Source organism: Capsicum annuum, chromosome 7 (assembly GCF_002878395.1).
Source record: "Capsicum annuum cultivar UCD-10X-F1 chromosome 7, UCD10Xv1.1, whole genome shotgun sequence".
Lineage (NCBI taxonomy): Eukaryota > Viridiplantae > Streptophyta > Magnoliopsida > Solanales > Solanaceae > Capsicum > Capsicum annuum.
The window spans coordinates 20,595,911-20,611,358 of NC_061117.1; positions in this window are offsets into that span (position 1 = coordinate 20,595,911).

Consider the following 15,448-nt stretch of genomic DNA (forward strand, 5'->3'; position numbering starts at 1 on the left):
GTTTGGGGTGGCGAAATAGTAAGCCTCAGCTATAGGAGGGCGGCGCCTCACTCACCGTAGAGGTCACCAAAGGTAGTGCCTTAGGCCAGTTCAGTTTTTTCTCCAAATTTTTAAGGATGTTTTGGGTGCTATCCACTCCCTTATCAAATTAAACATGGGATTTAATCCCAAATACACAAAAATCTACCACAATTCACCCAAATTACTCAAGATCACTCCTTAGGGTTTCAACCTAAAGATCAATATATCTCAAGATTTAACCGAGGGTTTTCAATAATTCGTCAAGATTCAAAATCCCCATTGCGAGGGCTACAAGAAGCACCCATCAATCCTATGTATAGCATCCCAAAAGCTAGAGTTCATTCAAAATATTCTAATTTAAGGTACTCGGGGTTTTCCTAAAATTTCATGGTTTTAGAAATCATGATTTTAAGAAAAGACTTTCGGATTTATGAATACATTCATATTTTAGAAGCCTTGATGATATTGTTTTGCTCTTTAGGCCTTCCCCCAAATTAATTTGAAATTATATATATATATATATATATGTAAGCATGTGTATTAAGGATGATTGAATTGAGAGCATGACTCATGAAAAATCCCTCTCTTGTTATGATTTTCCTTTACTTATGATATGCTATGAATTGTTTTCAATGCATCTTGAAAAAGCATGACATGATTAGCCTTGAAAAATGTTATGATCAGATTATGTTTTTACTTCCAAAGAGAGGGTTGGTTATGCTGATGAATGTTGAACATAATCATATAATGAAAAGAGTTGCATGGTTTGTTAAAGATTACATGACCACCACTTGTTTATTGAAAGGATAAAAACTTTTGCATAGTTTTGACTTATGTTTTCGGAACTTGAAATCTCTTATGCAAATTGCATATTTTGGTGGTATGAACTATGTTTTAATGAAATATCATGCTTATTGCATTATGGCGTAGAAAACATGACTTGCTAGTCTTGATATGATGATACCAAATCAGACAGTGACATGAAAGAAACAAGTAATATAGAAAACAGACTTTATCAGACTCTCATGATTTAGAAGTTCAGAATAATACATGTTTCATATAAAGGATAAAAATAGGCATAAAGAGATATTAGATGGTTCCCCAAAGAAGTCATGAGTTCATACAACTCATTTCCCAAAACCATTATTTGCCGATCCAAGTATATTATTATACGCTGGCCTAGTGCCTTGTGGCGTATCAGACTCAGAAACTCCAACCCTTGCGACACACTTGGGTTGGAGTCTTCCCTGCTGAGTCAATGGAGGATTCCATGTAGCCTATGGACTATCATACTTTTAGGGGAGTGCCATCTAACTCAGAAGTAACACAAAGAATAGTATTTCACTGTCATGAATGTTTTACATGTTTTCAAGAAATACCCAAGTGTTTGAAACTATATTATGTATGATGTTTCATAAATTATTCTCATCTATTTTATGTGTACAAATATATTATTTTGGATTTCTTCACGTACCAGTACATCTGTATTGACCCCTTAGCTTCCAGGTTCAGAGGAACAGTCTAGGGGTCCTGATAAGCAGTAGATTTCTTCAGACAGAAGTGCAGCATCCAGTCGGTGAGCCTTCTATATTTTAGAAGGCCTATTTATTTCCAGACATTTATTATTAGTTATGGTTTTGGTCTATTGTGGGCTTTGTCCCAAACTTTTCAGACAGTTGTTATTAGTCATGTAGTAGAGATTTCACAGACGGTTTTCAGATGTTATTAAATAGTTTTGGATTGCATTTTCCATTGTTGAATTTATATCAAACTTATGACCATGATTCCATTTCGTGATATAAATCCGCACTTTCCCTCTATTATATGAATGTTGTGAATGATTGCCAAACATATAGGGACACCCGGGCCATCATAGTCGGGATCTCTATCACGGCCAAGGCCCCGGTTCGGGTCGTGACATTTATTGTTTCTTAACATGTGTAACAATTTATATATGAAAATCTATGGTATTAGTAGTCCAACACATTTTAATGCATGCATTAATATGATTTAAAGACTCAATTGTCTCTTAAAATATTTTTCATATCTTCTCTATCATATTTGTGGAGGCTATTCTTGTGAACAAATATTATTAAAAAAAAATTATGGAATGCATGTTAAAGTTAATACCCAAACCAAGCACTGCATAAGAAGAATCTAACCATATCTAATATTAATCTTACTAATTGAAAAATTACTAATTGATTATATTCCACACTATTCTTATAAATCACATCAAATGACCTCTAAATAAAATCGGAGAAGACAAAAGATGTTTTGCCTTTCAGTTACAATTTTTCGGATACAATTTTTCTTGTAATGCACCACTGGAAACGTTTGAAAGCATGTATTATATTGCTAGATATCTCTTCTCCACTATAAAATTATAAGTTGTTACTTCTTTAGAGTTAATTGCATTGTTTAAGGCTTATAATAACACTTCTTTCACGTTGCATGACTGTTTCTTTGAGTTTTTAACCTCCACTCATTTGAGTTTATTTGTGTATTTAATTACAATATTTAGTGGGATAGAATGTGGACATAAGTTTCATGTAACTGTTGTAACTTCCACTCATTATTCCTCCATTAGCCTACTCTTTATGTGTTGTAACTCTTTTAACCATTGTAACCTCTATTCTATTAATCTTCCCATTTATTCTTCTTTTCATTGCTTGGAATATTTCTTCACTATAAATAGACGTGGTATTGCATGGTTTTGGGACACATAAGATAATATAGAGTTCATAAAAAAGTTAGTAAAAAGAGAGTTTATTAGTTGAAATGACGTGTTCTTTTTGTGGAGCTTTGAACTCAACTCTTTTCCATAGTTGTTTAGTTGTTCTTAGTGAGAAAGGTTGTTGTATCCTGGAGGAGACAAGTCAAGAAGATTACTGCTGGATTGATGAAAAATTGTTGTTGTAGGATTAATCTCTTTAAAGAGAGCAAGATATCCGCGCCTCAGCCAAAGAAGATATTCTTTATCTTCTTTACTTGTAATTTTTAGTGGTAAATTTATTGTAATTTCACCAACAATTTTAAGGAGATTCAATGGAAACAACTGAAAAACCCGTGGATGTTAAGTTGGGAGATCTCAACAAGCCATTTCGGTTGAACTGTACTCACTTCAAGAGGTGAAAGGGTAAAGTACTTTTCTACTTAATTTTTCTCAACAGTTCTTATGTGTTAACTGAGAAGAACCCAAACAAAGTAAATAACTTTTTCATGACCGACGATGAACTTATCTCTCTTCTAAAAATTAGGATGGTGACTCCTATAAGTATCGGTATTTTCTTCTTAATTATCTATCTAACAATTTTAATGATTATTATGATTGAACTTACTCTAGTGCAAAGATAATTTGGAAAGCCTTGCAGAGTAAGTATGAAACTGAGGAAGCTAGACCGAAAAAATATGCGGTTAGCAGATTTTTCCATTTCCAAATAGTAGACAACAAATCAGTGGTAAACCAAGCTAAAGACTTCATAATGATTGTTGGGTAGCTCAGGTCCGAGGAAATAAAAATTGGAGATAACCTTATTGTATGTAGCATAATTGATAAACTTTCACCTTCGTAAAAGAAATATCAAAAAACTATGTGTCACAAGAAAAAGGAAACTTCTCTTGAGACTTTGATAATGAGAATCCACATGGAAGAAGAGTCAAGGGGTCCAGATGCAGTTTTGCAACAAAAGAGAAAAACATCAAACAGAAGGTAAATTTAACTTGTTCAAATGTCACGACCCGAGTCGAGGATCTAGCCGTGATAAGCATCCCTAACCATGAAGGCCTAGGTGCCTTTCTTTATCTGGTAATCTTGCACTATGTTCATACAATGTAAAGAATGCGTAAAAGTTTATCATACGGAAACATGGTCGATATTATAATTCAAATGAACAATTCAAAATGAAATCCATAAACTTCTAACAGTATCTAACATCAGTCTATGAAATCTCTAATGCATCAAAACTAATATCTTGTGTAAAACTGGGACAAGGCCCCCACTCGGACCATAAAACGAAATGAAATAGCAAAGTCTTATGAACCCAACCTTTAGGAATAGATAAGGTGCACTGACTTCAAGTCTCAGACACTCCAATCTACTGCTTAGCGGGACCCCGTGGCTGTGCCTCAAACCCAAAAATATTAGGTTCAATACAGATGTACTGGTACGCAGAACAATCCAAAAACAAAATATATTTATATGCAACATAGGTGAGATCATTTTAAAAGATACATATAACCTTAAAATAATCGAAAACACATGGGCATAATCTGAATCTTTCAAGACACATTCTATAAATCAAGAATCTACTCTTTTTTTTTTTACTTTTGAGCTAGATGGTACACCCTACAACTCTTCTATTTAACGGGCTATATGTAATCCTCCCTTGACATAGTGGTCAAGCCCCCAACCAAAGTTTACTTCCGAGATTGGAGTATCTGCTTATCTACTATGCCACAGGGTTATCGACAGCATAAAAATCTCCCTTTTGGGTAGTATAAACTCATGTCAACAAATCACGATTTTAGGCAATGAGTCAGCTGACTCGTGCCTTATTTGGGTAACCATCTAACTCTCTTAAGCATAATTTTAGATTCTTTAGAACATATCTTCTTTGAAAAGTTGTTTCTTTCTTAATATCTCCAGGCACATCAAAATAACATATTGTCATATCCTGAATTGCAAGTCATGTGACAACATCTCTACCGCCTTCATCTTATTTCCAAAATATATTTATTGACCAACCAAAAGCTTTACCATTTGAACAAAGGTTCATATTTCAAAATAGTTGAAAAACCAAACCATTCTCAAAACTTATTCCACGGTGGTCACCCTTTGTGATAACTTTTAAGCCATTATAAATAGGAATCATGATCATCATAAAATAAGTACATCACTCTTTTATTATCTCATGAAAACAGTTCAATGTATACATAATAGGCTCAAACATTTAACAACTTGCGTAACCAATTCTCAACATGTAAAATCAATACTGTTTCATAGCAAAAGAGGGAATTACATATCCAATGCTCTCATTTAAGTTAACAATCTAATCATCATCATGGTCACACGAAGACAATTCAAGTTTAGGGCATCATACCATAATTTTTGCAACACTTCATCATGATGTATTAATTTCTACACAAGTTTATCAATGATCTTGAATCAATTTCGTAAATACATATTTATATCCTTTAAAAAAAAACTTGAAAACAATGCCCATAGAGTTTAGGATAGTCACACATACCTTAGATTACTTAGTTCAAGGTATAAAAACGTGAATCTTGATTTGTTTCTTGGAAACCTTGACCTAAGAGCTTAATTCTTGATCCTTGGGCTCTAGGGTTTTCTTGAAGTGGAAAAAGAGAATAATTATACAAAAATTCTCTTTAGGGGATCTAATCTTCTATTTTAGACGGTTTTATAGTGAGATAAATAACCTAATTGACCCAGTTGTGCGGATTCAAAAACTGGAAAATAAGGGGTGAAATAGAGCGTGCGTCGCATGCTCTAGAGTGCCAAAATGGAGCGTGCGTCGCATGCTCTATTGCATACCCCACAAGGGTGAAATGGAGTGTGTGTCGTATGCAGCTACTGGTTCTGATGAAAATAATCGTAACTTTTCGCTCGAGTATCAGATTAAGGAAAAATCAGTATCGTTGGAAAGCTGACTCAATTATCTACAATTTAGTGGATATTTAGCTACAAAATTGTAATGCCCTGGATTTGGTACTCAGAATGCTACATGGTGTTCAAGACCCTGAAGGATCACAAGATAACCCATGACTGATATCTGTATCTGTATACTGCATAATATACTGTATGATTGCGGAAACATGAACTGAAAGGCCATAAGGTTAAAAAATATGACATAACTGATAAATATATAACATCTAAATGGTGTATGAAATACCTTAAATAAAACTGAAATAACATGATAGTCTGGAAAGCCTCTAACTGACTGAACTATCTGAATAAGGAGTTGATGGGACATGTCCCCAACTAACTCTAACTAATAAATTACTTAATAAGATAATAAATAAATGATTATGTCCTCGAGAGATAAGGACTCACTGCTAACTCTGACTGCTGAGACTGGAATACTACCGATGCTTTGGAGCTCATACTTCTGAACCTAAGGTATAAGACACCATAGTGTAAATGCGTTAGCACTTTGAATGTACTGGTATGCATGGAAGGTAGGATTAATGCATAGGATTCATATGCATGAAAAATACTAGCTAACTGACTAATATGAACGTGAAAATACTTGCATAAATATGTAGTAACTATATCTGAGATCATGATAACATGAATTTACTGATAACTAAGATGACCGATAACTAAATTCTGATAACCAATATAACTAATGATATGAGTGACTTTATCTGACAGTCCTGAATCTAATGGAACTAACTAAGTTTCATATTGTATCTGAGTCGAATATATCTAATAGTCTTGAATTTTGTAGAATTATCTGAGTTCTATTACTGATACTGAATGACTATATCTGACAGTCCTAATTTTGTAAATGAAACTGTGGGAAGTAGTTATCTAACCGACATGCCCCTAATATGCCATTATGGCTGGGTTGGGGTCCAATCTGTAATCCTAATTAGAAGGGTGCCGATACTGTGCCACTGGTAAGGACAAGCTGTGAGTGACCCTCATAGGGTCCTCATCTGACAGTGCTTATCTACCTCATCAACCCTCATCTGACAGTAGTGATGTCTCAACCTATGTTGGTTACATAGTTCTGGAACGCAAGGATAACTTCAAAGAATCACACCCTCATCTGACAGTGTTTGTTCCCATTATTAAATTCACTCGGTGCTAATTTATACTCCCGTCTGAATAGACACTGAACATGGATTACTGAATTGACCTGTACTGAATAACTGACTTCCGTTGATTGATGGAATAGTACTGAGATTACTATATTACTGAGCTTTCTTGAGTCACATGTCTGACTGAGTTCTATGGATCATGGCTTGACTGAGGATATCATGAAAACATGACATGGACTCTACGCACACAACTATATTTTTCGGGTACAAGTACCCCCAGGACTCGATGGAAGGAATCTGACAAAGAATGGTATTATTGAATACATGACCAACATCAACAATCCATAATACAATAGATTGAGATATTTCATGGGCATTTGATTATCATAGGTCGGTAAATGAATAAGATAGCATGTATACATAGTATAATTTCATAAGGATAACTCATGAGTAATCCCACAACCAATTTCAATACATAAGAATAACATGGCAGTCATTTTTGAACATAAGGTTAAAGCATACATTGTAATTTGGGTCAAAATTTAGCCATAGTGCATAATTTCTATCCCTTTAGTAATTTTATCAAACACCTTACATGCACAACATAAGGCATAGGTGAAATAATCAAATTTGAAAAATCATGAACCACCCAATTTCATGGATTTCAATTATATCCTAACGTAGTTTTCATAATTTCACCTAAGGATTCCAACATAGGAATCAAACAACAACCATCACATAACTTGAGCAACCCACAACATAATAATGATGTTCATTATTTAAGATATGGTTCTTGAGTTTTATGGATGAAAGGAATCCATAAATAAACACAACACATACCTTAGTTCTTGATTTAGTGAAGATAGACGGAGAGACTTTCTTGAAATTGAATCCCCAATGAAACCCTAGCTTGTTCTTGGGAGAAAATTGTGAGAAACTAGTATATTTTGGGTTCCAAATACCTGAATCTTATGCTAAAGGGCTTAAATAATGGTAGAAATTGACCTTTTTAACCCTAGACACATTTTTTAATTTTAGTGAAATTTTCCCGAATTGGACCCCTGGCGCGATGGGACGCTATCGCACTGTTTCACTGGAATTTGATAATTGGGAAATAAGGGAATGGTGCAATGCGGAGTCATAGCGTTGTCACTTTGTTTGCGACCCAGAAGTTTGGCCCGACGTGGAGAAATCACACTGGGACACTGGAAAAAAGACAATTGCCATTTTATCTTGTTGCGCGGCGCCCCACTAACCAATATGGTGTTGTTTTACGACGGGTACTTTAAATAGTCATAACTTCTTATCCGGTTATCGAATTTAGGCAAATTTTATATCGATGGAAAGCTTATTAAATTTACCACATGAAAAAACTTGAAAATCTTGAAAATTCCTTATGGAATAAGAATCATTCAATTTAGAATCCAATACTTGACATTCTTGGAACAAAATTAGTTAAGAAACCTTGGGGTATTACAATATCTCCTACTTGGGAACATTCATCCTCATATGAGACTGACTGAGAGAGAAGAAACGATAAGCTGAAGTACACATTGAACATGAAAAATGAAGTATGAATGACATAACTGACATTTTAGAGATTCATACTGAGCATGCATATCTGATGCATGATTTCATGATTGAGTTGATACATGAATGCATGACTGAGAGTACTGATAAGCTAATCACACATATCTGATGTGTGAATACTTGACGAAACTAATTATTTGACTGAGATTTTTAATAACTGAGTCTTCTCGCAAGGAGAATTCTTATCTTATGCATGAATACATGACTAATCTTATGTATGAACATATAATTGAATATGCAATATTACTTAGTACCCAGTTTAAAAAAATAAAACCATGAGCATGAGGCTGATATCAAGTTGTAACTAAAATTTGGACATGAAAACTGAAAAGCTTAAGGTGAACTGTTACCTTGAGCTACATTTGAGTTAGTGGGGAAGAGGTGAGGATACTTTGTATGCATATCTGCTTCTACTTCCCAAGTAGCTCCCTCAATGGACTGATTTCGCCAAAGAACTTTGACTAGAGGGACTTTTTTGTTCCTCAGTCTACGAGTCTGATAGTCTAGAATTTTGAATAGAATCTTTTCACAAGAGAGGCTGTTCTGAGTATCTATGCTATGAATAGGGACTACAATCGCTGGGCCACCTATGCACTTATTGAGCAAAGAGACACGAAAGTCTGGATGAACTAAGGCAAGATCTAAAGGCAAAAACGACTGAGAATTTTGAAGGGATCGACATATCGGGGACTAAGCTTTCTCTTTTTGCCGAATCTCTTGACTTCCTTCATGGGAGAAATCTTTAGATAGACATAGTCACCAATCACAACTACCTTTGAAATCCATTATACACTCCCTTACCATATCTTCTAAGGTCTGAATGGTCTTTTCCGCTTGACCATCTGTCTGAGCATGAAAGGCTGTACTGAGATGGATTTGGGTACTAAGACCCTTTTGGAAAGCTTTCTAGAAATAAGAGGAGAACTACGTACCTCTGAATGAGATAATAAATAATGGAACACTGTGCAATCTGACCTACTCTCTAATATAGAGTTACGCATAATCCTTGACTAAATAAGAGGTATGAATTGGGAGGAAATGAGCTAACTTGGTCATCCTATCTATAATGACCCAGACTGAGTCATGCTAACGACAAGTTTGAGGTAAAACCATCATGAATTCCATGTTCACTTCTTTCCCCTTCCAAGTAGGAATAATGAACTCCTGCATAGGTCCACTAGGCTTCTGATGCTCTATTTTAATCTGCTAAAATATAGAGCACTTAGCCACAAACTCTGTAATATCTCTCTTCATCCTACTCCACCAATAAATCTCTCGCAAGTCATGGAACATCTTTGTGGCCCCTGGATGAATAGAGTAGCACACACCATGTGCTTCTGCAAGAATTTGCTGCCTCAAGTCATCTACCTCCAGAACACACAAACCGCTCTGACAAACTTCTGCCCCTTGAGAGAAAACCTTCATTTTTTGATCCTTAACAGACTCTTTTAACTTGACTAAACTGGGGTCTCTTTCTTGCTTTTCTTTCACCTTAGAAACTAGAGATGATTCTGAACTACTCTGAACCCATATGTCACTCTCCTATATATCAACTAAGTGAACGGCTAGTATGGAAAGATAATGGACTTCTTGAGCTAGCTTCTTCTTACTGTCCTTGACAGAAGTATTACTACCCATAGACAGTCTACTAAGAGTGTCGGCCACTAGATTGGCCTTGCCCGGATGATAAAGGACATACATGTCATAATCTTTCAAGAGCTCTAACCACCTTCTCTGATAAAGATTGATCTATTTAAGAAAAGACATACTGAAAGCTCTTATGATCTGTGAACACATCTATAAGAACTTCATATAGATAATGCCTTCAAATCTTTAAGGCAAATACTATGGCTGCTAACTCAAGATCATGAGTAGGATAATTCTTCTCATAGGGTTGAAGTTGCCTAGAGGTGTAGGCTATGACCTTACCATACTACATGAGGACACAACCTAAACCTACTCTAGATGTATCACAATACACTACAAAACCATCTGAACCATCTGGACGTAGGGATGCAATATAAGAAAATTCTTCAACAAACCACCTGTAATAGCTAGCCAAACCTAAGAAAGTCCTGATATCTGATGGAGAGACAGGTCTGGGGCAGTTTTTTACGACTTTGGTCTTTTGAGGATCTATTCTAATGCTATCACCTGAGATGATATGGCCAAGGAATGCTATTGACCTTAGCCAAAATTTGCACTTACTGAATTTAGAGAACAACTGATGATCTCTGAGAGCCTGAAGTATTATTCTGAAATGGTCAGCATGATCATGCTCACTACGGGAATAGACCAGAATATCATCTATAAAGACTATAATGAACATGTCCAAGTATTGCTTGAATACACGGTTCATCAAGTCCATGAATGTTGTTGGGTCATTGATAAGACCAAAGGACATGACTAGGAATTTGAAGTGACCATACCGAGTACGAAAGGCTATTTTTGGAATGTCACATTCTCTGACTCTGAGTTGATAATAGCCGGATATAAGGTCTATCTTAGAGAAATAATTGGCACCCTGAAGTTGGTCAAACAAGTCATCAATTCTTAAAAGTGGATACTTGTTCTTGACCTTGACTTTATGGAGTTGATGGTAGTCTATGCACATTCTAAGAGAACTGTCTTTTTTTCACACACATAAGACTAGTGCACCCCACGAGGATACACTAGGTTTGATAAATCCCTTATTTAAGAAATCCTTCAACTGCTCTTTCAATTATCTGAGTTATGCTAGTGATATTCTATATGGCGGAATAGCTATAGGCTGGGTATCTTGAAGAAGATCGATACTGAAGTCTATTTCCTTTTCGAGAGGAATCTCTGGAAGATCTTCAGGAAAGACATCTGAATATTCATTCATCACTGGGAATAAATCAAGACTGGGAGTTTTAGAACTAGTGTCCTTAACTCAAACAAGATGACAGACATATCCTTTAGATATCATTTTCCATGCCCGAGGGTAGTAAATAAGATGACCTCTGAAAGCGGATACACTACCCTTCCACTATAGGATGAGATTATTTAGAAACTAAAACTGGATCATTCTATTTTTGTAGTCGACTGTGGCATAGCAGGAATGAAGCTAATCCATGCCGAGAATGACATCAAAATCAGTCATCTCTAATTCGACAACGTCTTCTGAAGTGACTTTCTAAAATATCATAACCAGGCGGTTCCTGTATACCTGTCAGGCTATGATAGTTTTACCCACTGGGGTGGAGACTGAAAAGGGCTCTGCTAGAATTTATGGACTGACTCCAAAATCAAAGTCTATATAAGGAGTAACAAAAGACAAAGAAGCTCCTGGATCTAGCAAAGCATAAACATGCATATAAAAAATCTACAATAGACCAGTAACCACATCAGGGGAATTTTCCTAATCTTTCTTGGACTGGAAAGCCTAGAGTTTGTTTGGGTGTTGCCCACTAATAGCTCTGGAAGTGGCACCCTGCTTAGTTGGGTAATTGGACTAAGTTGAGGAACGATTCTGCTGACCCTGATAACCTGACTAGGGATAATCTCTAACTCAGTGGCCTGTCTTGCCACATTCAAAATAAACATCACTACCATCTCTGTAAGCACCCTTGTGGTTCTTACCACAAGTCTGACAAAGGGGATTTGTTTGGGCATTGCTGATGTTGCCCTGAGACATAGACCCTGGCACTCTATCCTTATTACTATCCCTGCACTTAGGAGCTGAAGCACTAGCTGACGAAGGACCTGGAACTAATAGCTTAGGACGAAACTGAGAATGGTTTAGTCCTTCTAATTTAGGCTGAGTAAAGTTGTAACTACCTGTCTTTTCTCTCTTATTCAGCTTCTCCCTTATCTCAATCTTTTGATCTTTTATCTATTGAGCATGAGTCATAAGCTTTGATATGTTCATGTCACTATTCAACATTGCAGACCTACACTTGTTAACCACACTATCATTCACCCCAGAAACAAACTTAATCATGTTGGCCCTGCTATCTGGAACCACATAAGGAGCATATCTGGCTAATTGAGTAAACTTAAGAGAATACTCTTTCATCATCATGTTTCCATGCATGAGTTTTATGAATTCTAACACCTTAGCCTTTTTTAGCTCTAGGGTAAAGAACCTCTTAAAGATTACGGTGACAAACTCCTCCCACTCTATAGGCCCTGTATCAACTGACCTTTCTGACTTCCACTATTTGTACCAAGTGTGAGCAAGATCCTGCAACTTGTATACAACTAGATTAACACTTTTAATAACTGACACCCCTATAATGTCAGTAACCTTCTGAACTTGATCAATGAATTCCTGAGGGTCCTCATCTAACTTAGACCCAAGAAAGGATAGAGGATTCATTTGGGTGAAGTCTCGAATCCTGGCTATAGCTGAATTTGCTGCTGGGTTGGCCGGAACGATTGTTGGTCATTCATTTTGAGCATTAACTAACTGAGCAAGATTAGTGAATGCATCTCTAAACTCAGCATGAGAAACATTTCTCCAAATGGTTCTTCGGGCTGAGGGGCTGACTAATTCCCATTTCTTCTTTTAGGAGGTATGTTCTATAGAAGAAAGGTAAAAATATATTAGACTGAGAGATTGACTATAGATTATGCTCACTGGCACGACATAAATACTGAAAGAAGGGAAACTATTCCTAAAACAAGTTATAACCTCCTGTACATAAATGTGGTGCATAACACACCCATGCACAAAACTCTACCAAATGTGGCTTTCAGACTTCCTAAGACTCTATTGAACCTTAGGATCTGATACCAAGTTTGTAAAACCCTGGATCTTGTACTCGGAATGCTACACAGTGCTCATGACCTCGAAGGACCATAAGCTAACCCATGTATGATATTTGTACCTAAATACTACATAATATACTATATGATTGCGGAAACATGAACCGAAAGGCCATAAGGTTCAAGACTGTAACATAACTGATAAAGATATGACATCTGAATGGGGTATGAAATACTCAAAACAAAATTAAAATAACATGATAGTCTGGAAAGCCTCTAACAGACTGAACTATTTGAATGAGGAGTTGATGGGACATATCTCCAAATAACGCCAACTAATAAATTACTTAATGAGATAATAAATAAATGATCATGTCCTCGAGAGATGAGGACTCATCGCTAACTCTGACTGTTGATACTGGAATGGTACTGATACTCTGGAGCTCGTACTTCTGAACCTATGTTATAAGACACTATAGGGCAAATGCGTCAGTACTTTCAATGTACTGGTATGCATGAAAGGTAGGCTGAATGCATGGGGTTCATTTGCATTAGCAATACCGGCTAATTGACTAATATGAACATGAGAATACATGCATGAATACGTAGCAACTATATATGAGATCATGATAACATGAATTTATCGATAACTGAATTCTAATGACTGATATAACTGACGACATGAGTGACTATATTTGACAGTCCTGAATCTAATAGAACTATCTGGTTTTATACTGTATCTAAGTTAACTGTATCTGACAGTCCTGAATTTTGTAGAACTATCTGAGTTCTATTACTGAGACTGAATGACTATATCTGACAGTCCTAATTCTGTAACTAAAACTTTGGGAAGTAGTTATCTAACCGACATGCCCCTAATACGCTGTTATGGCTAAATTGGGGTCAAATCTATAACCCCAATTGGAAGGGTGTCAATATCGCACCACTGGTAAGGACAAGCTGTGAGTAACCCTTATCTGACAGTGTCTCTAAAATAGAATGGTGGGGACCTCATCTGACAGTTCTTATCCATCTCATCAACCCTCATCTGATAGTGTTGATGTCTCAACCTATGCTAGCTACATAGTTTTGGAATGCAAGGATGACTTCTAAGAATCACACCCTCATCTAACATTGTATGTTCCCATCATAGGGTTCACTCGGTGCTAATTTCTACTCCCGTCTGAATAGACACTGAACATGGATTACTGAACTGAACTGGACTAAATTACTGAGTTTCGTTGACTGATGGAATAGTATTGAGATTACTGTATTACTAAGCTTTCCTAAATCACATGTCTGACTGAGTTCTATGGATCATGGCTTGACTGAGGATATCATGAAAATATGACATGGATTCTAGGCACACAACTATATATTTCGGGTACAAGTACCCCAAGGACTCGATGAAAGGAAACTGACAAAGCATTACATTATTGAATATATGACCGACATCAACAATCCAAAAGACAATAGATGGAGATATTTCATGGGCATTTGATTATCATAGCTCGGTACGTGATTAAGATAGCATGTATACATAGCTTAATTTCATAAGGCTAACTCATGAGCAATCCCACAATCAATTTCCATACATAAGAATAATGTGAAAGTCATTTTGAACATAAGGTTAAAGCATACATTGTCATTTGGGTCATAATTTAGATATAGTGCATGATTTCTATCCTTTAGGCATTTTATCAAACATCTTACATGCACAACTTAAGGCATAGGTGAAATCATCAAATTTCACAAATCATAAACCACCCAATTTCATGGATTTCAATTTATATGCTAACGTAGCTTTCATTATTTCATATAAGGATCCCAACATGGGAATCAAACAACAACCATCATATAACTTGCGCAACCCACAACATAATAATCATGATTCATAATTTAAAATAGTGTTCTTGAGATTTATTGATGAAGGAAATACATAAATCAACATAACTTATACCTTAGTTCTTGATTTAGCGAAGATTGACGGAGAGACTTTCTTGAAATTACATCCCCAATTGAAAACCTAGCTTTATCTTGAGAGAAAATTGAGAGAAACTATTATATTTTGGGTTCCAAATAGCTAAATCTCATGTTAAAGGGTTTAAATAGGGGTCGAAAATTGACCCTTTTAACCTTGGATACATCTTTTAATTTCAATGAAATTTTTTAGAATTGGACACCTGGAATAACACGACGCTATCACGCTGTGTTACTGGAATTTGAAAATTGGGAAATAGGAGAATGGCGCAATGCGGTGCCATCGCGTTGCCACGCTATTTCTGACCTAGAAGTTTGGCGCGACGTAGAGAAATCG